A 24212-nucleotide genomic window follows, 5' to 3' on the forward strand; every position below is an offset into this window, starting at 1 on the left:
TTTAACTGGTGACTCTACTTGTAATGATTGTTTATTCTTACTATAGGCGCACCTATGCCTGAACCTATTACGGTTATGGTATGCACTAAATATGTCCATCATTATGGGATTAAATATTATCCTTATTTAGGCTATTTATTAAATAATAATATATTACGAACTGAGGCATACTATTATAGTAGGCCTATGTGTAGCCACAAATCGTTAAACGATATATAATTTAGTCCTACAATTTCACTGAACTCTAAGTATGTGATCGTAAAAATCATAAATAATTTAATTATACAATATCAGACTAAAATAGAAGAATTTTAGTTTTGCTAAACGGTCATAATATAGACTGAAACATAAATTAAATGTCATATACAGTAATAAAAATAAGAAATTGTGTCGTTGGAATTCTAATATACGTATATTTTTGAATATTCATGAGAACAAATTATATAATTTTTTTCATGCGCGCACTAAAATATGATTTTAAAATAAGTTGGAGTCTTTAATATGCTACAAAATGCACTAGGGTTATTAAATTAAAAAGTTGCTTAAACGGTAAAATTTCGATTTACCAAATGATACGTCTATGGCTTGATAAAAAATATGATTAATTTGTTAGCTGGTATAAAAACTGCGATATCTCCGTAAAAATTTACTCGATTTTTAAACGGTTTTTTCGAGAAAAAAGCTCAAAGAACAATGAACAACTGCACAAAGGTCATGCTTCACTATGATGTATTAGAAACTACTGCGCAGCCTCTGTTTACTTTTACTGATTGATAACTGTATTTCAAATGAAGACTATGTTATTGTTACATGCAAAAAAGCACTGAATTCAAGACTGACATTTTTTTACAGGCAGACTAACTTCTTAGATGCAAAGTAGACACTTTTATGCTCTGCAATAATTCAATGTGTTTTCGACTACTGTATGCTACATCAGTCTGGTATTCTGGTATAACTTCACTCCTCAAAATAAACTGTAACCCTAAATAAAATTGTACAGTTTTTTCTTATCACCCACTAACAATCAACCACTAATGAAACAATTTCATTAACCACTAATGTACAAAACTTCATTAAAGTAGAAAATTAGTTTAGAGTTATTTTGGAAATATTCTATATTTTTTTGTGGAGAAAACATTTTTTAATTTGTTGAACTTCAGTTTTAATCCTATGTGTCTTTGTCAATTCTCTATGTTTTTCTTCTCTGAGACAAATATGGTACTACATTTTTCACATGTACGCTGAACTTTTATCTGTCCCACTTAATAAAGTTGAATTGTCGAGTTTGTTGAATTTAGCCTGGTTAGTGTCTGTCCGTTCATTCGTTAATTTAATATTTTTACAACTGTAGGACATACAGTATAGGGTCTTTACTTTTTATAGGGTCTATTGAACCTAGTTTGACTGTCTGTCCATCCTTCAGTTCTCATTTTTAACCTTTGGACTAAGTGTATTTAATAAAAAATGCCGCCTTCGGTTTTTTGCGAGTGGGAGACGTGGAAATGACAATTCACAACGAGAGTATCTCCCCAATCCCCTATTAGAACAAAGTAAATTCTCTTATCTAATTATAATTTGAGTAGAATATAAAAAATGATGAAATATAATGAAACACCTAACTTTTTCTTCAAATATGTTTGATACAGAGATGCTGTACTGTAAGTTGCTAACTTTTTTTATGCAATTGTTGTGTATTAAAATTGATTAGGGAAAAATGAAATCACAAAACATTTTAATCTTTTGTAGTTTATTGTAAAGAACATATTGTTTTTATTTCATTTTCATAAATTGTAGTATACACTTACATATAAATAGAATTCAGTACTGTACTGTAATACTTAAAAACATATGGCCTACAATGTTTCAAGCAGTTAAGGGGAATCATTGGACAGTATTAAACAGTTAAAAAATTTAAAAAAAATTAAATTTATTGTATTTCGGATCTCAAACAACAAGTGTTGTTCAGTGACTTTATAGAGATCATTACTGCTATCTGCCAAGATATGTTTTTCTTGGTTCTGTGAGATTTTGTTTAGTACATGCTGTTGTATCTCCAAACATTTCCGAAATCCTTTATTGCTTTATTAATCCTTCTAGCTTCATTTTCATTTTGTTTGTCATTTCTGTCATGGTCTGTTTAATGAATAGGAAAAAATATACCATTTAGTGACATGATTTATATATTTATACTTTTATTGTACATGAATGTTATTAAAGTGAAATGAGGTTGGTTATATTTTTTTAACATATGTACAAAATTGAACTATGGTGAAATGCATGCAGTACATGAATGTTATTATAAAAAAATGTTACACCTTTGTACCAGTAACTTCCATAATGAATGAAGGAATGTTGAATACTTTGATTTGGGTGAGGGTGGGGCTACTGATATTTTTTACCTACCGGTTATAGCTTACTTAATATTATTTTATTTTTTAATTTTAATTCATATATCAACTGACAGATATGAAAACAATTCCACTAAAAAGTTGATAAACATGAAACAGTAACATCTTTATCTCATTGTAACATTAAACAACGGAATCAGGTTAATAATACTGCAGTGTAATTCTTTAATATAATAAACAGTATGAATATTATTATTATAAAGTGTTGTACATTAAACAAGCATTGCGGATTGTTTGTATATTAGAAATATGCACAAAATTAAATTATGACAAAGTCCCGGTGTAACTTGGTAGCAACAGTTTCTACTAGGCCGACATTACAATTCCTTAATCTAATAAAACAGTGCATGAATCTTATATGAATTGATGCACATTACATAGGAGGTGGAAGATGGGTAGGGTTAATTTAAATAAGCACAATGGTGGTACTTACCTGACTGAACATTGAATACTGATTGTTGAATGTGTCTCTCCTGGCGGAGGGAAACAACAATTTACAAAAGAATGCCATAACATGTGGAGTAGCGTGATTGTTGTTCACCTAGTTGTGTGTGTATGTTATTATAACATTTATTTTATCAAAATATTAAAACCACTTTAAAAATGAAATAAAAAATGTTTACATAGAACTACACGTAATACACAAAACAGTGATATTTATTAGGTCATCCTTTCACCCACTAACAAGTTTTACAATAACAAATCTTTTTCTCATACTCTCTCTCTCTCTCTGGAAATGCGACTTATCTCTAACTTTCCATACGGAAAGTCTTACAATTAAAAAATTGATGGCCGGATGGGCACCGACTGATAATTTTAAAAATGAAAATTTGTTTAAGATTAAAATTTACATTTCCATCTGATAATTAAGACACTTTCTAAAGGTTAAAACATTGAAGTATAGATAAGTAAACAAAGATTTTGGTTAAGTTTAATTTAGTAGTAAAACCATTATTTATCCAACGAGAGTTGGCGGACAAACAAACATAACTCGAATCCTAGATTTCTAACTTTCAGAACATAACAAATATTCTAGTGGTTAAACTATTGTTATGTTAGTGGTAATGTATTACATTATTGTTAATGCTATATTAGTGGTTAATTTTTGTTATAAATGTGTCATTTTAACAGAACAAATACCCAGAGATACATTATAGCATTTATGTTATAACAGTTCAGTTTATAGTCCTATTTTAATATTTGTATCTTTTTTGTTTTCATTAATTCTAAAAGCAAGTAATATAATTTAAAATACAAATTGCATAGTTGTAAAATAAATGTTTCAAACATGCAGTTGAAAATAAAAAAAAAGGCAAATTACTAAAAATAATGACAATGCTGTGGGTGGCTGGATCTCAATGGAAAAAAAAAATTAGCAAAAAGCTAAATCAAAACGATAAAGTAAAAGTTAAAACAGCCAGACATTTTAATATAGATATCTTCTTTATTGTTTGTGTATAAATGGACATTTATGTATATTTTGTTAATATTTTTTAATTATATCGTCACACGAACCGGCGAATCCGCAAAATGTCCATTTCGAGAAAATCGCGATTGTCAAAAAGGCACCTTTTGCACGGTCATTTCTCGCAAGAAAATAAGCGAATGTCCATTATTTTTGTGGTTAATTATGTAAAAAATATATCAAATGAATAATTTTAAAATGTCCATAAAAAAATATACTCATTAATTAAAGAGTAATCACTTAATTAATACATTCGTCACTTCGTGTGAAGATTATTTACCGCGTATCGCGTAACTAATCGATATTCGACGCATATTCGTCACTTCGCGTGTGAACAAGGATCTTACGCAATGACTATGAAATATGCGGTATTCGCCATGATTGCGTGGTAATGAATAGGCAGTTCCACCTAAACATCTTAGATAGGGCCCTCACGATAATAATATAAAGTAAACAAATTATTCTGTTAAAAATGCAAAAGAATAATCACAAATCAGTTGCAAAATATAATTTATAGTAGACTAACTGATGCACAAACATCATTTTAGCTATTGTAAATAATGCAAACACGTAAACATGGTTCATTGAATTAAATTTAATTATTAATTTATACATTATTTTGATCTCTACATAAGGCAAGGCAATGTTAGATAGTTAGAATAAACGTTTTTAATTCAATTTTCCCTTAGTAGGCCCTACGGGAACAGTTAAAAAATAATGTTGACAGTCCATTGTACAATACGGCCTTTTCAGCATATTAGGCCTACAATCATTTAGCCATTCATGACCAATATAGTATTTATTAAATAACATTAAATGTGTTATCTGCCTTTTCTAATACAGTATCCATATTAAAAGGCTAATTTAAATTATTTACTAATTTTATGGGATACTGTATATAGCAATGTGGTCTTATTGTAGGGCATATCACAGGATACTGTGCAGACTACCCTATATAGTATACGATAGTATTTAGTATAGCCATGCCCCCAAAGATATTTGGTGACGCACTGATTATAATAACTATACTGTAACTATCTAATTTAAAAAGCAAAAACAAAAAAATATAAATACTCTAACATCAAAATGTATGAATTGTTTAATAAAAATGTGTATACAGAAATGAAAGTTATTATCCTTAGTAGCATTATCCATTAACAATAAAGGTGAAATTTGATGTTTCTTTTTAATAATCAGGTTATTTATTCTCTAAAAAATTAAATATTTCAAAATAATTATGACTATAACATTGATGTAGGCCTAATCGTTACCGTACCGTTTTGTGTATGTATTGTCAGTACCATAATTTAATTTAATGTTTTTGCTAGTGCTCGAGTGAACGTACGAAAGAACAAACATGGAAACGTTGCATTACATTTCCTGAAATGTATTTATATAATTAGATTACTAAATAATTTATCAATAACCACAAAAATCAGTTTTTACTGGTTAAAATACTGTTCAATATTCTATAATCTATGCTCAATCTAACTTCGCGGGACTGAAAATTTCCCATAAAATAATGGAATGTTCCAGATATATGCAATAAACCAATCAGATCACAGGCAATTAGTGACGAATTGCATATTCGCCGTTTATTGAGGTGCGTAAACAGTGTGCGCGATGCGCGTTTTGCTCACACGAAGTGACGAATCGATATTCGACGCATCGTGGGACGAATGATTATAATATCACAATATATTCGCCAAATTATAATTAAAATAATTAATTAATAAAATAAGATACGCAGTTGATATTTGCATCAATTGTTCTTTAGAATAAATACTTTCGAAATATACAAAAAAGAATTTCGCGCCAAAAATGACGATTCGCCGGTTCGTGTGACGAGTGACGATATGTCAGTCACATATTTTCCATCTTCATGTTTGGTGTAGGACATTAAAACTGCATTCATTGTCACGTTTTCTGAGCTTTCAAAGCCTGTTCTTTAATATCAGTTCAAATATTCTAGCACTCTAATATTGTTCAATGTTTTTAATGTCTTGATTTGTGGTGAAAGGAATGGATGGCAGATCCAGAGGGAGAAAGTAAAGTACTTTCAATTCATTAATTAAAACACATTGTTTTAGCGCCGTGCTAATTTAGTCTTTATTAGAGGTTGCCATTGCTGTTGCTGTCGTCACACAAAATTATTGTTATGGGTGTTTTGCTAAGTGGTATGACACATGTTCTTTTGCTGCCTAGCTAGATAATTCTGAAGAATATTATCAGCCTAGACAAAGAGCGCACAGGAGAAATATTTGAATACTCATTTACCCAAGCGATTCCTATACTGTAATTTGAAAACAGTCCTGATAGTCTCTCCAAAACATTGGAGAGTTTGTGTGTTTGAAAACTACTGAAAAGATGTTCAATTGCATTTTTTGATTACTAAACCCTGCAAAAAGTGCATCAGTAGATCGAGAACATTTAGCTCTGGAGACTGTAAAAAATTATCTTTGAGGTACCATAATGGAAGATCGCTTAAATGCATTGTTATTGATGTTTGTTCATCAGGACAACTTTATTACGATGTCATTATTCTTAAGTATGTGAATATGTATCCCCGCTGGATGAAGTATGTAGGCCTATTTTTATTTATTAAATTTACAGCATTGTTATTACATGTTATTGTTAAGATAATAAAATTAATAAGCAGTATAGAGATTCAGCCACTGATTACCACAGCATTGTCATTTTTTAATAATTTTCCTTTTGACCTTTTTTAAAATAAGATATAGGCCTATAGCCCTAAAATCCTAAAACACGCTCTTTCACTATGTATATTATTTAACATAACTAGGGCAATATGATAAATTTGAAGTCGTGTCATTTTTTTAAAGTAGTTAATAGGCAGCTTTCGAAACACACGACGCAGCGATTATCGAGATAAAAAAGACTGAAATCCTACTGCGCATGCGAGAGCAAAGCCAGTTTGTTCGGCCTTCTCATCATGAGACGAGATCCGGCTGATTTGGCATATGCCTGGAAGACATGACTTGTACTACTGATTGTATTTTATTTAGAAAGATATTTAAGAACTGTTGTGTGATGACAATGTGTTAAATTAGGCCTATAGACCCTAGTAGGGAAATGCGATCATCATCATGAATCATGGTGATAAGGATGGCGATGGCAGGTGTTTTAGTATTAGCGATATGACAATGACCTGATCACGTTCTTATAAAATTGAAACAGTTTATAATTCGTGATGCGAAAGGCATGCAACGGTATCCATGGTTGACTGACTTCCGCGTCTCGCGTCGCCACTTTGAAAGCTCACTGTTATTGCCATACCGGAAGTACCTTTATCAGGGAATTCCCCCTGATGGTCACATTGAACGTGTGTTTACCAGCGGAATAAGTAGACTACGATCTTTTTACCAATTTTTAACACGCTATGGGAGTGTCATTTCCGACCAACTATAGGTGCCATTTATCATAAATTTTACGTGCGGGAATACCATTTCTAACCGTCTAGGGGTGTCATTTAACAAAATTTGCTTCACCACAGGTCCCACCTGTGCCTCATGTACTTGGTGACTGGTTGCGTCCCCTCTCCCATTTACTAGAAGGCTAGATCCGCCCTTGTTTATGATGAGCAACAATGCCTGTTTTCTGTGTGGTGTAATTAAAAAGAAGTAAATATGATTGCAACTTCATTCTCCTTGTACCTCCTTGTACACACCTTGAAATTGAATTGCATAAATGAATAATTAAATATCAAAATGAATAATATTAAACATAATGTTAGTCCATTATGTACTTCATATTTCATATCATAAAACGCTACCAGGCACTAATAATAGAATTAGAAGCCAGGCATATACAGTAGGCACATTGGTGGGCTGGTTTGTCCTGAATTCAACTTGTTATAGTAGCCTAAGGTGCCCCAAATACAACATTTGGCAAAATTCTGCCAGGAAGACTTTTTTTCAGTAGTTAGGTAGTTTAACCTAATGTAATAACATGTCTGGTGACTCCCTACTTTATTTATTTATTATTTATTTCCTTTATTGCATCAAGTAAACAGTGATGAAGTTTACATAAATATAATAGTAAATAATTATGTAAACATATAGTATAACACAGTCCAAACAAGTAATACTAAAATATATCATAGTTTACAAATCAGTCTTTCAATGGCCATCATAGTACAGTACATCCAGTAACACAAACCAATAGGGGTTCACCATTTGCTTATCATAACTCAGTTACTGATCATTCACCAATCATTGAAAACTCTATGGAAAGTAATGAAGTTGTTTGTGCGTTGTGTCCGGACTTTGGGAAGGGTGAACAATCTAACGCGTCGGAGCTGATGGTTGTGTGTGGGAGGTTTAGGTAAGAGAGAGTGTAATATATGATCTTCTTTTTTCATTTTATCAAAGAATTTTCTTGACAACTTCTTGCGGCGTTCAGATAGAGCGATGATGTTAAGGTATCTGCGGGTATCAGCATACGAGGTACCATCGGGGCATATTATGAAAAAAGATGGTGGATATAAAGGTGGATAACTTTTGCTATAATAGTATGAAAATATAAATCTGAAGTTGAATAAAAATACCAGAAATGTAAAATTCAAGTTATATTACCTATATTTAGTCATTTTTTACAACACTGTTTATTTTTCATAGCTTTTTAAAATGCCTCTCTATTTACAAAATTTGTGTACACAAGAATAGAGATTTTACTGTGTAATTTGAACTACTGATAATAAAATGCTTATTTTCAACAAGCTTGTGTAACACAAATGAAATCCCAAAAATTATGAAACATAGGGAAAACTATAGATCAATAATTATTGGAATGTATGATCAATAGAAATTTTTGGCCCGCACCTGGCCTTTAAATTGGGTGTGCGGCCAAATATTATTTGAAAGGTATTAAAACCCATTTCTAGACTGGTATTTTGTGTGGATATCATAGATAAAACTACCCCTACAGCATCGCAAAGAAGAATTTTAATAGTTCTGAAGACTTTTTTTATAATTAGGATTTTATATCAAAATCATATATCACAGTTTAAACTTTTTAATCAAAAATACTATGTAGAAATGTTGTCATCAGTGACTTAACTATAGCAATACTGTGCAACTCCTTTTCATAACTGTCTCAGTTGTGAGTTCACTTCCAGGATTCAACATTTTTTTGAATTACTACTTTTCTGAAATATGGTGAGGGACCTAAATGATGTATCTCTACAAAACATTAAAGACCCCCACCCTGCATCGAGTAACTCTTTTAGAACAATTCTGTCCTTAACATTTTATAGCATGCAAATACAGGTTCCTGGCAAAGAAGCATAAAAGTGGACGTACAGTAGTTGTGCAAACATTTGGGAGGTTTTGCATACGTCACACAAACTTATTCGTTTTCGTAAGCCAGTACAAATCTGTTTCGCATGGCAAAGAAATATTGAGAGCGCCATCCAAAATATGACTGCTGTAAATTTGAATGAAGCGCAGGTACATGTTGCAATGGTTGCCTATAGGCCTAGTGTAGCGAGAGAGGACTTTAAAAACTACTATTTATCAAAATTGACTTGGCATTTTTACTAAATTACTTTCAATAAATTATCTATATTTATATTATAATCATGAATCAATTTTTTATTCAATGCAAAGTGTGCAAAACAGATAAAAAACTATGACTAGTGATTTTCTTCAACACAAATACGCTTTACGAATATCGGCTCAAAAGTTTAACAAATGTATGACCTATCCGTTTCCATTATCGTATTTGTAAGGTTGCGAAACCTCCATATTATTGGTGCCATCATATTATATCAACATCTTTATAGGTTATGTAGAATCTGTAGCAAAGCTAGCATCGATATGACTTTACTCCAATACTATAAAATGAAAATAGAGAATATTTAATAATCTTAATGAATCACAGGATCAAGTGTAAAATTGTATTCAGAGATTTATGGAAAGTTATGGTTTCAATTAATGTATACCCAATTTGTAATAATAACGCTAAACCAAATAGGGTGAAGTTTGAAGAACTTAGTGGTTAAGTCATTTTTCAACTGTTATAGTCTAATTGATACTAGATTGTACCATGTCAAAATGTTAGCAAACTCCCTGCTTCGTAGCAATACTACAATTTTTTCATGAATATTTTCTGATTGTTGTAATACCAACATAAACATGGTCGATTTATCTAAAACAGATCAATGAAAAATTAAAATAGAGATCTAAAACAACAGATTAAATTGTCTGCTTTATGGCATATTTAACTGTCTACTTGCCCTCATTTTAAAATTAGTTTGTCATAACATGTTTATATATACAGCCATGAAAAATAGGAATACCAATACCAAAAATATAAAAAGATGGGATTTATAATTTAATGAATAGAGCACTCAAACAGACAGAGGAAACATTTTTGTTTTTGGTTATGCATTTTGTTTACCGTCAATACCCACATTCTGGATTTCTATAGTACATTTATCTTTCCAGTTCATATTTTATACATACAAATTGAGAACCACCAATTCATCACCATTTCCACTTACATTAAAGCAATAATTTGTATAGTATGTTTTTATGGTGAACTATTATAATTTTATTTAAAGCAATTTTAGATAAAAGCTATGCATAGAAATCTTTTGAATTGCAATAAATAAACACATGACCTTTTTGTACGACATTTAAAAAAGGCATTATACTAGTAATAGTGAACAAAAACTATGATGCCAAGTTGGTGCTCGAGGCAGAAATGTGTTTAAGAATTGTTGTATTTTTTGAAAAATCAGTGGATCAAAAATATTTAAAAAACAATAATTAAAATGAAGTTGCAACAATTTGAATATCATTTATTAGTAGGAATGTACAAAAGCCCTAAACTCATACTTACAATGATTATACTGCAATATTACAGTGAGAGCTCACACATTTCATTTTACATACACATGCACTTGAAAATGAAATGAAAGTTACACAATGATGACACATTATCTTCAAAACAAATGTAAATGTACTTTACAATTGTTTCTCCACTTAACTGTTTTCATAGTCACATTATTATCATTTATATGGGACTGTTTTGTACTACAATACTTTATGCTGTTATCAAAATGACTTTATACTATACTGCAATATTTACATTGATCTTCTGTTCTGGTGAAGTAGACCCTATCATAGAGGCTTACACTATGTATATCAAGGTCTACTCGCCCTAATTTGGCCAACATTTTCGGCCGCTATAAATGTATTGGCCACGAAACATTAATTACATTACTCAAAATTTGTCTAGATAGTCTAGTTAGTTTTAGATAGTTTTCCCTTTCTTCATTTATATATTCACTTAGAAAAACTTGCCTCAAATACCTGTCTGAACTCAATGAAATGTGAAATGTTATTTTAAACTTTTTTTCTGTATTTAAGTTTATTTAATTTTTACACTTTAGGGGTGTCATACTTTATTTCATCGTTCACACCAACAGTTGATTGAATGTAATGTTTAAATATTATCTACTCAACAAAAATATGTTCCATTTGTATAATTTATCTATATATAAATTTACGTAAGGGCAAAATTCGATAAATCGCGGTTTATTTCTAGAATTTTTTTTCGATTTTATATAAAGTTGGTTCGTACTTTCGGTACTCATTTTAACCATCTGATGTAACCCTGTTTACTAATTAAATTGAGTTAAATAATTAGTTATTGACGATTAAAACGAATTTAGGTTCAACGATTTGCCCCAAATAGGGGTGTTTCGTGGTTGTGGTATACACTGTCTGATGGATGTCAATCTTAAAAAATACCTGCACACAATAATACAAGGATGCTTCGCATTTTCCTATCTCATCCTACGATAACTGTTTTTAATAGCTGAAAACCGGTTGAACAGCTCGAGTACAGCATCATAATATTGAAGACAGGTTGATTTTCTTTAAAAAATACTATTTTGATAGATTTAATATACGTTTATGCAAATGTTTTGATCTGCGATAAATGGAACATTCCAATCTCTGTTCCACAAGTTTCTAATCCCCTCAGGCGTAGTAAAGACAAGTACAGTCATAACAGAAATTCGATCCATTTTTTTTTTCTATCTGTGTTGCAGAGGTTGGATAAAGGTATTTTTTTAACGGATTATGAGCTAGCCTTTCCAGTCGTCTTCTATTATGTACAATCAACTTTATTATTGCAGTTAAACCACCATCCACACCACCACCCTCCCCTCACTGGCATGAGTAGCGTTGTAAAGCCAGTAGAGGACAGGCTTACAGTACGAAGGATCGCATGCCCTAAACGCAGAACAACTTTGATGGTTAGGAACCAACTTAAGTATGAATTGGCTCTCAGAAACAATTGAAAACCATTAGGCCTACTAATTAAGTTGAGTTAGATAATTATCTATTGACGATTAAAGCGAATTTACGATTTTCCCCAAATAGAGGTGTTTACTTTATTACTGACAGTTCCTTCTGAACGTTTGTATTAATTAATAATGTAATTAGTGATGTATCGTTACATGTAGGCCTACTGTACTATTTCAATCGACTATGACTGTGACAGTTTCAACAAAGTATTAAATTGCAATGTTTTACTGTGTTTAGTGTAGGCCCTATATTATTTGTAAAACATGAAAACAATTAATATTTCGTTACTAAATGGATAAAGAATACATTTAAAAATTGTTCGTCTTTGCACCCATCTTTTTCCTCATCCATCAACCATAATGTTACATACAAAATACAAATTCAGTTTGTTACAAAACAATTGGTCTTATTTCGCTTTCGGAAGTAATTCCCAGGGTGCTAATTTTAGTTGAGTACATAAATCACCGTGTCTATTTATTCGTTCCTGTAAACGACATGTATTATTGTCGGGTCCTGCATGTACATTTGAAGTCACCAGTTTTTTAACGCTGAAATCACTATTATATATGTATTCGAGAACCATCTGTGGGCACGACCTAGATGGTACGCGAGCGAAGCGAGCGTACCATCTAGTAGTAATAAATTAATAAACCTTACATTATTCTTTCTTTGCGCATCTAAATACCTTATAAAGTATGAATACACATGTGGTTGATAACCACAATAAAATAAAATATAGATAAATTGGCCAGACATGACATACATGTTCTTTTAATTCTAATTGGTACACATACTGGCCCACATCTTTCTGTTTCACTACATCATACTGGTCCTGCCAGTTGAATCTATTTCTACAGAGCAATCTCACTATTTAAACAAATTCCGAAACTTATTTAAAAGGTGAGATTCTATGGTGTTTTCTGTCTGCAAATAACTTTATCAATTCCAATAATTCAGACATCAATGAATAAAAATAAACAAGAAATAATTTTTACTGTAAAAAAAGACTTTCTGAGATAACAGTTTTAATTATTGTTCTTTCTTCATTAAATGATATTTTCTAAATTGTTATTCTATTTAATAATTTAAGAAATAAAGATTTATTATCAATTATTATTGTTTAAAAAACAGTAGTAAACATTTTGTGTAACATAAATATAGTTTAAATTACTATAGACTATAGTACTATACATATTCCTAGTGGCATTACTCCCTAAGGTTGGAGTGACCCACTCATACCCACAAACATTTCAGTGAACAAAAAATGTATAATTTTCCATGAGCTTTTGTTGTACAGCAGCAGCCGACAAACATACACACTAATCAAACAATTGTCATCTATATACACCCCATTCGGCAAAAATATTTACCATAGAGAAAGGATTGTTTTGACCATTATTCAATGATATATATGATGGTAATTATACTTGGCCTCTATGTTGACAGCCAAAACACAGTTACTGTTTTTGTTGGAAGAATTTCATCTGGTTGTGGAATAGGTATTACATAAAATTTCTTTTTGAACAACCAAAAATAGTATAAGCAAACTTACAGTACGTTTCGAAACCTATCAGGTTTCATTCTCAACTGGCGTTTCATCGTCTAGCGTTGTTAATCCCATGACGACGATGAGTTGGTATAGCGCCACCAATAGGTCCAAAAGGACTATTTCGATGACATTCTTGCCAGCATTCCCTTGCATGCAGCTACTTATCTAAACAATCACTTAAACAACATTGATACTACCCAAAATTAAATTTCAAGTCAAATCACCCATTACAACACAAACTCAGTGTTATTAATACGCTTGTGGACAGATGTGAAAACATAGTTTCAACACCTGAAGGACAGAAACAGGAATTGGATCACATACCCAGATTGGACATTCAAGAAGGTAGAAAAACAACGACTCCAAAAACAGCAACGACAGCTTGATCAAAATCGCAGCAAAGGTACAACATCTACTAAAGAAAAGTCACGTTGCAACATCGGGATCCCATACACTAAAGGTCTGTCTGAACGCATAAAAAGAGTTTTCAACCAATATCAAATTGACACCTTTTTCATCCCATCTAATAAGATCAGGCAAAACCTCGTTCATCCGAAAGACCGCATCGAAAAAGACCAAGTATGCGGTTGCATCTACAAACTACAATGTTTGAACTGTCCACAAGCTTACATAGGGGAAACAGGGAGGGCTTTAAAAATACGCATAAAAGAACATCGCACAGACACAGAAAACAACACGGGAGGGATATTAACCAGGGCTCAAAGATCGTCTACATCATCAATCGTACATAAATCTGCAATAACAGATCATGCACTACAACACAATCACCTCATTGATTGGAACGCTGCTATCCTTGAGAAAGAATGCAACACTCAAAAAAGGCAAATAAAAGAATCGATCAACATCAGAAAACATGGAAAAATCATGAACAGAGATGAAGGAGCCCACGAATTGTCACACATTTATGATCAACTATTGGAGAAGGGGGCACGTCCTTTTGGACCTATTGGTGGCGCTATACCAACTCATCGTCGTCATGGGATTAACAACGCTAGACGATGAAACGCCAGTTGAGAATGAAACCTGATAGGTTTCGAAACGTACTGTAAGTTCGCTTATACTATTTTTGGTTGTTCAAAAAGAAATTTTATGTAATACAGTTATTGTTTATTGAACATAGGTCTTACAAACTAATGTCTGCATACTGTACATATCTCAAGACCCTCTGTGCACATGCCCAGTTTGAGTTTACAAATTCCCATTTAGACTTTCTTACCAGACATGCTTTGGGGTGTGCTCATGCCCAGCTTGTGTTTCTAAATACCCATTTTTTCAGCCTCAGTAATCTATTATACAAATAATGAATGTTTATGAGTGTAATGGTACAAATTATGGCACGATGTGAATGATGAAAAGTTATATCAACGAGGCAAAGCCGAGTTGATATAACCTTTCATCATTCACCAAGTGCCATTATTTGTACCATTACACGAATACAAAACATTCATTATTTGTTTTATATAACATCTAAATAAATTCTAGTTATTTGAATCAAATAAAAGGTAGCCCTACCCTAGCCAAAGCTTACTACATTTCATTCACACACATTGATTAAAAACAGTAACATTTGGTTTTTAATAATGTTATATTAAATGTTATATTTATATGGATTTCGTAAACACACCTATTTTTGTGTTAATTATGTCAACAAACGACCAAACAATCCTAGGCCTAGCAAGGCTAAAACGCCTAGGCTAGGCCTAGCCTAAATACTAGCATGGCCTAGGCTAGGTCTAGTAGCCTAGTACTAGCTTGGCTGAAAGGCAAAACTTCGACAGACAATTGGAACTTATCTAAGCTAATTATGGTTTTTCCAACAATTCCACGTCTTGTAGGGATGTCCCCATTAATTAATCAAAATCCTAAAAACGATCTAAAGCTAATTTAAATGCCTTTTTGAATGAAATTAGTACATAATGTCCAAATCGTACACAAATATCTGCTGCTGTTGCATATCTCGCGGTGGTGTTTACAAATGAAACTGAGACCAGACGACAGGTGGCGCTGTTGTATTTCACAGTACAATAGCCATATCATATAGGATAATTAGTGTACTAGATTTTTTTTCATCCGCGAGACGTTTTTTTTTCGTACACAAAAATGTTTCAAAAAGTACTATTTAACGATCGTTGAATAGTGCGTACTATTGCACGCCATGTGACCCACATTCGTCCAATCAAATGACAGGAATTTATATAGGTGTTATATAATATAAGCTTCTGCATGGCTAATGCTTCCGTTCTCTTGAATGTAACTGCCTAAAGGACTGGTGCGAAAATTATTGTTTACTTTTGAAAATTAACTTTTTTATTTATTTTATTTACTGAAGTATAAAAAATGTTGATGGGATAAGCAATGATTATGGAACATACAGCACTATATTTGTTTATTGGTATACTCCTGGTGAGCATGGTCTACTAGGAAAGTTTTAGCCTCAGTGAATATTATTCACATCCTATACACAATATATTGAACTTTTTGTCTTCAATGTTCATCAAAATAATATATTAATATCAGATTAATTATTTTTGTTTTAAATTAGTTATATAGGATTTATATAATTTTTTATTAGATAATTGTTAGTTGCATTAAATTTGTTTGAAATGTCAGTATGTATACATATGAATAAATAATGTTTATTATTTCTTTTATAATTACTGTATAATGTCTTATTTCCAGTGATTGTTTTTGTTATATCCTTGAAATAAAAAGAATATAATATTTTTTTTGGTGTAAATTTTAATCATTTTAATAAGTCAATTCAATAAATATAAAACACAAATAATAAAGATGTTATAAAATCTATTAAAATGTATAAATTTTAATATTTTTTACATTGATATGCATCAGCCAAACCTTCACCCACTTTAAAGACAGGCTTGAGCTATCCAGGGAGGTATGAAAATGGTCATCGTATTTCTAAAAACTGTCCATTTGATCTAACAAATTAAAAAAATGAAAACATGTTTATACATATCTGTTATGTGGTTCAAAAAGATGTCTAAAATTAACTTGTTTATCTATTTTAGTCATGTGCAACGTGACTCTACAGCTCACTATGTTGGTCGGTTGGTGAACACTAACTCAAATTTGTATATGGCCTTGTTTTTTTATCAGATTAAACTCAACATTAATATTGTTACAATCAATATTTAGACTAACGTGTGTACGTCAAACCTCTTGAAACGGACAATGTTTTGTTGGTACACTAACAAATTTTTCTTTAGAATAGTGCAGACCATTATCTCTGATATTATAAAATAATAGATTTGCATTACAGACAAAATAATATTCCATGTGCAAGGCTTCCAATTGAAATGAAAGTACCAAAGCAATCGATAAAATATGATATACTACACTCACAATAACTTGTATTATATAACACCTAAATAAATTCCTGTCATTTGATTGGACGATTGTGGGTCACATGGCGTGCAATAGTACGCACTATTAAACGATCGTTTAATAGTACTTTTTGAAACATTTTTGTGTACGAAAAAAAAACGTCTCACGGATGAAAAAAAATCTAGTACACAAATTATCCTATGATATGGCTCTGTACGTACTGTGAAATACAACAGCGCCACCTGTCGTCTGGTCTCAGTTTCATTTGTAAACACCACCGCGAGATATGCAACAGCTGCAGATATTTGTGTACGATTTGGACATTATGTACTAATTTCATTCAAAAAGGCATTTAAATTAGCTTTAGATCGTTTTTAGGATTTTGATTAATTAATGGGGACATCCCTACAAGACGTGGAATTGTTGGAAAAACCATAATTAGCTTAGATAAGTTCCAATTGTCTGTCGAAGTTTTGCCTTTCAGCCAAGCTAGTACTACTAGCTAGGCTACTAGGTCTAGCCTAGGCCATGCTAGTATTAGGCTAGGCCTAGCCTAGGCGTTTGAGCCTTGCTAGGCCTAGGATTGTTTGGTCGTTTGTTGACATAATTAACACAAAAGTAGGTGTGTTTATGAAATCCATATAAATATAACATTTAATATAAAATTATTAAACACCAAATGTTACTGTTTTTAATCAATGTGTGTGAAGGAAATGTAGTAATCTTTGGCTAGGGCTACCTTTTATTTGATTCAAATAACTAGAATTTATTTAGATGTTATATAAAACAAATAATGAATGTTTTGTATTCGTGTAATGGTACAAATAATGGCACTTGGTGAATGATGAAAGGTTATATCAACGAGGCAACGCCGAGTTGATATAACCTTTCATCATTCACCAAGTGCCATTATTTGTACCATTACACTCATAAACATTCATTATTTGTATACTAGCTAATGCCACCATCACACCATAGAGCAATGAACTAAGGATAATTTAAATATATTGAAGTTTTAAACATGCCCCTGAAAGTAAAAGTTTGTACACCAAACCAATCCAGTAATTTAATATTTAAACAATATTCAATAAAAAAAAAGTTAAATAATTTAAATACCAGGCAACAACATTTTTATGTAAAAACTGGAATAATAATAAAAATGTATACAAAAGTAGAAATAAAATTTAAAAAAGCTAATTTGATAGTATTTGTGTGCATTGCGTATATGATCACACAGCAAATACAAGTTACAAATTGAATTTGAAAATTGACACTTAATGGATGTATAATTATATAAAATATTAATTAACCAATAAATATGTAAAAGATGTAACTTGTATGATTTTATATTTTAGGTTGGACGCTCAGCTTTGCATTTGGCAGCTCTGGCAGGTCACCCAGCCTGCTGTAACCTGCTGGTTGATGCAGGGTCAGACATCAATATCCAAGACATAGTAAGTTATACATTCTTTCATAGTCATATTTTTTTATATTTTGTATTTTAAATATAATGATCTTTTGAGTAGTAATATCTGCATGTTATAATGCTATTTAATGTTTTTATTTAACTGTATTGATGCTAGAATTGGGATTATTTGAAGTTTTTCAATATATTTTTTTCTCTGATATTTAGTCATAAAAATTGCTATGACACTATACATTTTGTCATGTTTAAACATTTCCATTGAACTCTTTATAAAACAATGAAAACTACAGCAACATACTATTGAAATATAATCCTTATTCCAAAGTGTAGATATACAGTAATTAAGTCGGAATTATGTACACTTCTATTACACAAAATTTCAATTTTTTTTAGTTCATTTTCACAAAACTGTTTAATAACTTTTGAAAAACTATGATTCTACCTATATATCACAGAGGTACAAATGATCAAAGATGCTAGTAGATAGACATATTGACTGTATTCATTTACTTTATAATTATCATCATACTCATTTGCCATACTCTCCTTTATTCCTTTCAACAACATCACCACCAACTCCAACCACCTCCTGGTTATAGTCACCACCACCAATCCCAAGAATGATGATGCAGAATTTGGTTGAGAGCTAAAGTGATCTTTTAATACACACCACAATTATAGTTCTTTGTTATTAGGTTGTAATTATTTTTTCCATATACAATACAAGATACAGATAGTATATCTGCCACATTTATTCTTTATACTCAGGATTAACAAACATAAATAAAACTGAAATAGCGGCACAAATATAATTTTGTAAGTTATTTACCGTACCTAGTTTTTAACAAATCACCTTACATAATAATTACAGTATCAAACCACCATTACAATGTCATACAAAATGTAAAAATAAACAAATCATCATTAGCATAACTAGGTGATGATTTGGAATATTTTTAGTCTATTCAAAAAGATGTTTATTTCTTAACATTTATTTAAATATACACACACACATAGTAAATTATAGTAAATACACAATACAAATAAAGGGAAATTGTTTAACACTAAACAACCTACATTAGAGGTGAAAAACAACAAAGAAAAACAAGAAAGTTGAACTAGACTTAAATGTTATACACAACTGTAACAATTTCAGAGTGTATCCAACATTTAACATTATGAAATATTTTAGACCACTGACAATGGTGATCACCAGTGCTTTGCAAAGTCTGCAGTTGCACTTTATCATGTTTTATTCATTCATATTTATCTCAATCATCCAACTTTATCAAACAAAACATTTTTGAGGATAAACATACAGTAGCTATATGTAAGGTTCAACTTTAATAATTTTAAGTTTAACATTTTCTAACATTAATGTTAAAAGATTACTTTTAAAAGAACTTATATAGACAAATTTCAAATTTCAGTACAAGCTATTTAACAAAAATATATATGCCAAGTTATTGTAGCATAACTTTATATTTTAATCAATGGATGTAAATGACTTTGCATATATAAATGTATTACAATTGTTTATAAACTCTTCATTGTTGTAGATTCTATTTCAGTACAACCTTTTTTTAAACTAATATTGACCTTGGTTCGTCCTTTGTTTCAGTTGGATATGGTCTTTTTTTTTCAATTTACATTATTGATTTGATTTAGACCAATTTCATACACATTTAGCAATAATTTTTTCATTTTTTAACTAATAATATGCATAGAAAATGTTTATTTTACTACTACAATACCACATTAAGTGATTCTTTTATTAACTTTTTTATGGCTTTAACAAGCTGAATTCTGTCATGAGACCAATATAATATTCATATTCATATTCATATTCATTTATTATCCAGAAAAATAATACAAAAACAATACAAAAAGCATATATTACATAGAACAACAACAATAGTCTTATAATACACAATAAATTTCTATTGATCGTACATTCTAATAATATATTGATCCATAATTTCCCCTATGTTTCATAATTTTTTTTATTTTATTGTGCTACAATAAAGGAAAAATAAACGGTGTGGTCAAAAATATTACCAGATGACTAAATATATGTAATATAATAACGTTTACGTTTCTGGTGTTTTTATGCAATTTCAAATTTTTATTTTTGTGCTGTAGTTTAGTAAAACTAAATTTATCTTACCGGTTCCACCCTTTAAGAGAGAAAGGTCCTACTTCCCTTCCCTTGTAGTAGAGCACCATATCAAGAATGTTAAATAACGGGCAAGAGACGTAAATACTAAAATTGCTTGTTACAAACACTTTATTCACAGTACACATATATGGCTAAATGCATATATAACAATATTACTATAAGCCCAATAGTATACAGCCACATATGTAAGGAAAACTAGCTCCAGCTTGATATTTGTGCCAAAATAGATTTTATTGGCTAACTTTGTTATTCTTGAGTTGCTGAATTCCAAAAAATTAGGTGCCATTTTTTTCGACCACTCCTTCAAAATGGCCGACATCCCACACTAAACGTTGTCATCCATGGTATCATCGGAAAGGGAATGTAATACTGATCATTTTATCCAATTAAATCTATTATAAAAAAATGCATAGTTACATAGATGAAATACCCCTTGTAGCATTTCAAAGATATCATTTTTGATAAATGAATTTGACAATTATTGAAACCATTAGAGATCAGATGGTCATCAAACTTATATAAATAAAAAATGGAAAAACCAATACAATAGATCTTTAGTCTGCTTTATGGCATATTTAACTGTCTGCTGACTGCATATTTAAACATTGATGATTGTTAGAATTCAAATTATTAATGGTGGGCTTATACTTAACATAGGTCTACTTTACTGTGAAAACAGGATGCTGGTCAACTCATCACTAAAATACTTTGATAACAATTAGTATATCAAGACTTAAATATTATGAAGAGGGAAGCTTGAATGCCACTATTATTCCAAAATAGGGATAAGCTGCTGTGTAGTGTTTATATGACATGTTCAGTTTTTAAATTCACTAGTAAATAATAAACCTTCTTAGTTTCTGTCTAATAGCATTACTGCTAATGCAGCATATTAAAGTTTAAATTTCTAAATTAGATAATTTATTGTACTATACATCACAGCCACTGATCATAACTGGGCCCTCTTGGAGACCAGTCTTTGACTGAAGAGGTTGCCCAGTATAAACAAAATATTTTAATTTCAATAATGACACGTCAACCAGTAATTTTGATCAAAACAAATTTAAGGCAAATGTACTGTACATTACTTTACATATAGTCTACTCGCCCTAATTTGCTAAACATTTTAGCAGCTAGAAATATTGCCACATAATTTTTTTTGGGTAAAAAATGTGTATTTTTTTTTTCGTCCAATGTTGAGAGTGGCCTAACAACAATGAAATCCATAAATCATAAATAATTACAACATTGTTTTTCATATGTATGGACAATGGTGTTTATAACCCTTTAAAGGGGGGTTCAGGGTTTAAAATGAATAGTAAAAAATGTAAAATATATTTGTTTGTCTCTTGAACGGTAAAAGTTTCAATTTATATAAGCGCCCAGTGAAGCAGAACGAAGGCTGTGAAATGAGGCCAGATTACAAGTGCAGCTACGGCGATATGACACTGTGTTACAGAATAGGAAATTCGTGAAATGGTCAATCTTCCGACGACTCGTTATCATTAACCATATCAATTACTTTTGTAAAATTATACTTATCTGATGTAATTTTAGTCGGTCTTCCCATTTATAAAGTCAATGTTCTATGAAAATTCATCAAAACAGTGAAAAATTAGATATGTTTGCACTTTACGTTTGCCGATTTTCGCACTGACTTAGGGAAAGCCTTCAAAATAAATGAAGCGTAACGTATACATTCCTGCTGAGCGAGAGGATAGCGAGACGACGATACACGTGCTTTACCTGCCCATGCCTGGCATCGTCACGTGATAAGCAGATACAGTATACAATACCAAACTGGTCGGGTCGAGTATACCCCGTCTATAATTACTACATGAACGATGTACAGTATTTGATTGAAGGTCGACTCGACCTACCGGAATGGTATAGATAATATAGTATTATATACTATACTGTATATGAAACCATTTCAATATTAACTATCATGATAATTTTAATATCGTCATCAACAAATATTTTTGTAACTACTTCCTCTTTATGTATATAAATATATTTAACTAAAATGTATCAACTCATGTCAGACAAATATTGCCACAGTATATAGTACTAATTTTAATTCAAATTAGCTTAAGTATCCGTATCCGTCATTTTATGTTAATTGTGTTCAATATGGATGCACCACTTCCTGTGTGTGCCACCGATGTAAAGGTGCAATTTCCAAATAAATTGATTGATTGATTGATAGCTCGAATGAGAGAGTTTGAATATTTGTAAACATAAGTATTGCTAATTTTAAGAAGTGTAGCCTAGTAAAAGGCCTGGTAGTATCAATTCGCATAGGGTCTACTACACTAGCTAGCTCAATTTTTAACTGGGCCGGATCGGCTATACCTAGTACCTGGTCTACTTGCTTGATGCAGTAGTATCCGCTTTTTTGGAGAGTAAACTAGGCCTCTAGGCCTATTTTAGGCCTACTTAGACGATCGGGACACCATACGTGCGGACGGCGATATTTACAGCCGATTTTGTAGAATGTTTTAGGTTTAGATTGTTTAGGAGTTTGGTTGATAGGATGGGTTTGGAATCCACTGAGTTTTGTTATTTATGGGCCAATCGTTTAGTAGTGGGCCAATCGTTTAGTAGTAGGCAAGCTAGGCCCATGGGCCCCAATGTTTTAATAGCGTTTTAATCCCTAGTCAAAATGGCTCTCACCCATGAAAAAAAATGATTTAGGCTAGGCCTAGCCTAGTACGTGAAGCCGATAATACGATCTGTACTATTCGAGGTATAAAAATAGTATATTATGACTCCGTAATCTGTACTAAATTTGTATTTCATTAAATGTCAAATAAATATATGCTACTACTGTTATTATTACACTTTAGGCCTAGCTTAGAAAATCTACAAAAAATGTATTTCACAATGATCGGGTGGTCGTCGTTTGACAGGGGAGAGAGATGTAAATTTAGTTGACAAACACAACGTACATGACGTCGCGAGTTTGGAATCCACTGATGACGTGATTTTGTGAATATCTCATGAATATTAATGAGCTTCCTTAAGCTGCTGAAAAACAGACTTTCCATGAATTTACCCTAAAATGTATATGAAATTTTATTTTTTTAATTTCTCGTTATTATTTCTTCATTCTGACATGTCTATATTGTTATAATATTTTTTATTTAATAAATAAACGATATTTAAAAGCAATTTTAAACCCAGAATCCCCCTTTAATTAACCCCACATTTCATAGGATACATCTGTACAGTACAAACAATGGCATAGACTCGACATTAGGATGTTTTTTCACTGACAGAATTAACTTGGATTTATAGATTCAACAGCAAAGTGAAGTTCTCGTTCATGTTTTATGCCACAAATTCAGACCACTGGTTCCTTCTGAGCATGCAGAATACAATTGTGTCATCATCTCCAATGAATCTTTGCTTACAAGAAATCAAAGTGGTTCTGAAGCGGGTTGATTTGACAGATTTCCATGTTAATTCATTGCTCCT

General features: G+C 31.4%; 1 protein-coding gene across 1 annotated transcript in view; it reads left to right on the top strand.

Annotated features, from left to right (window-relative positions):
* The window catches only part of LOC140044138 (uncharacterized), a 209766-nt gene that overhangs the window by 22772 nt on the left and 162782 nt on the right, over window positions 1-24212 (top strand). The window contains exon 2 of the mRNA XM_072088617.1: window positions 18483-18581. The gene's annotated coding sequence lies outside the window, so the exon portion shown is untranslated. The remainder of the gene's footprint in view (window positions 1-18482; window positions 18582-24212) is intronic.

The sequence above is a fragment of the Antedon mediterranea genome, chromosome 3, assembly GCF_964355755.1.
Source record: "Antedon mediterranea chromosome 3, ecAntMedi1.1, whole genome shotgun sequence".
Taxonomy (NCBI): Eukaryota; Metazoa; Echinodermata; class Crinoidea; order Comatulida; family Antedonidae; genus Antedon; species Antedon mediterranea.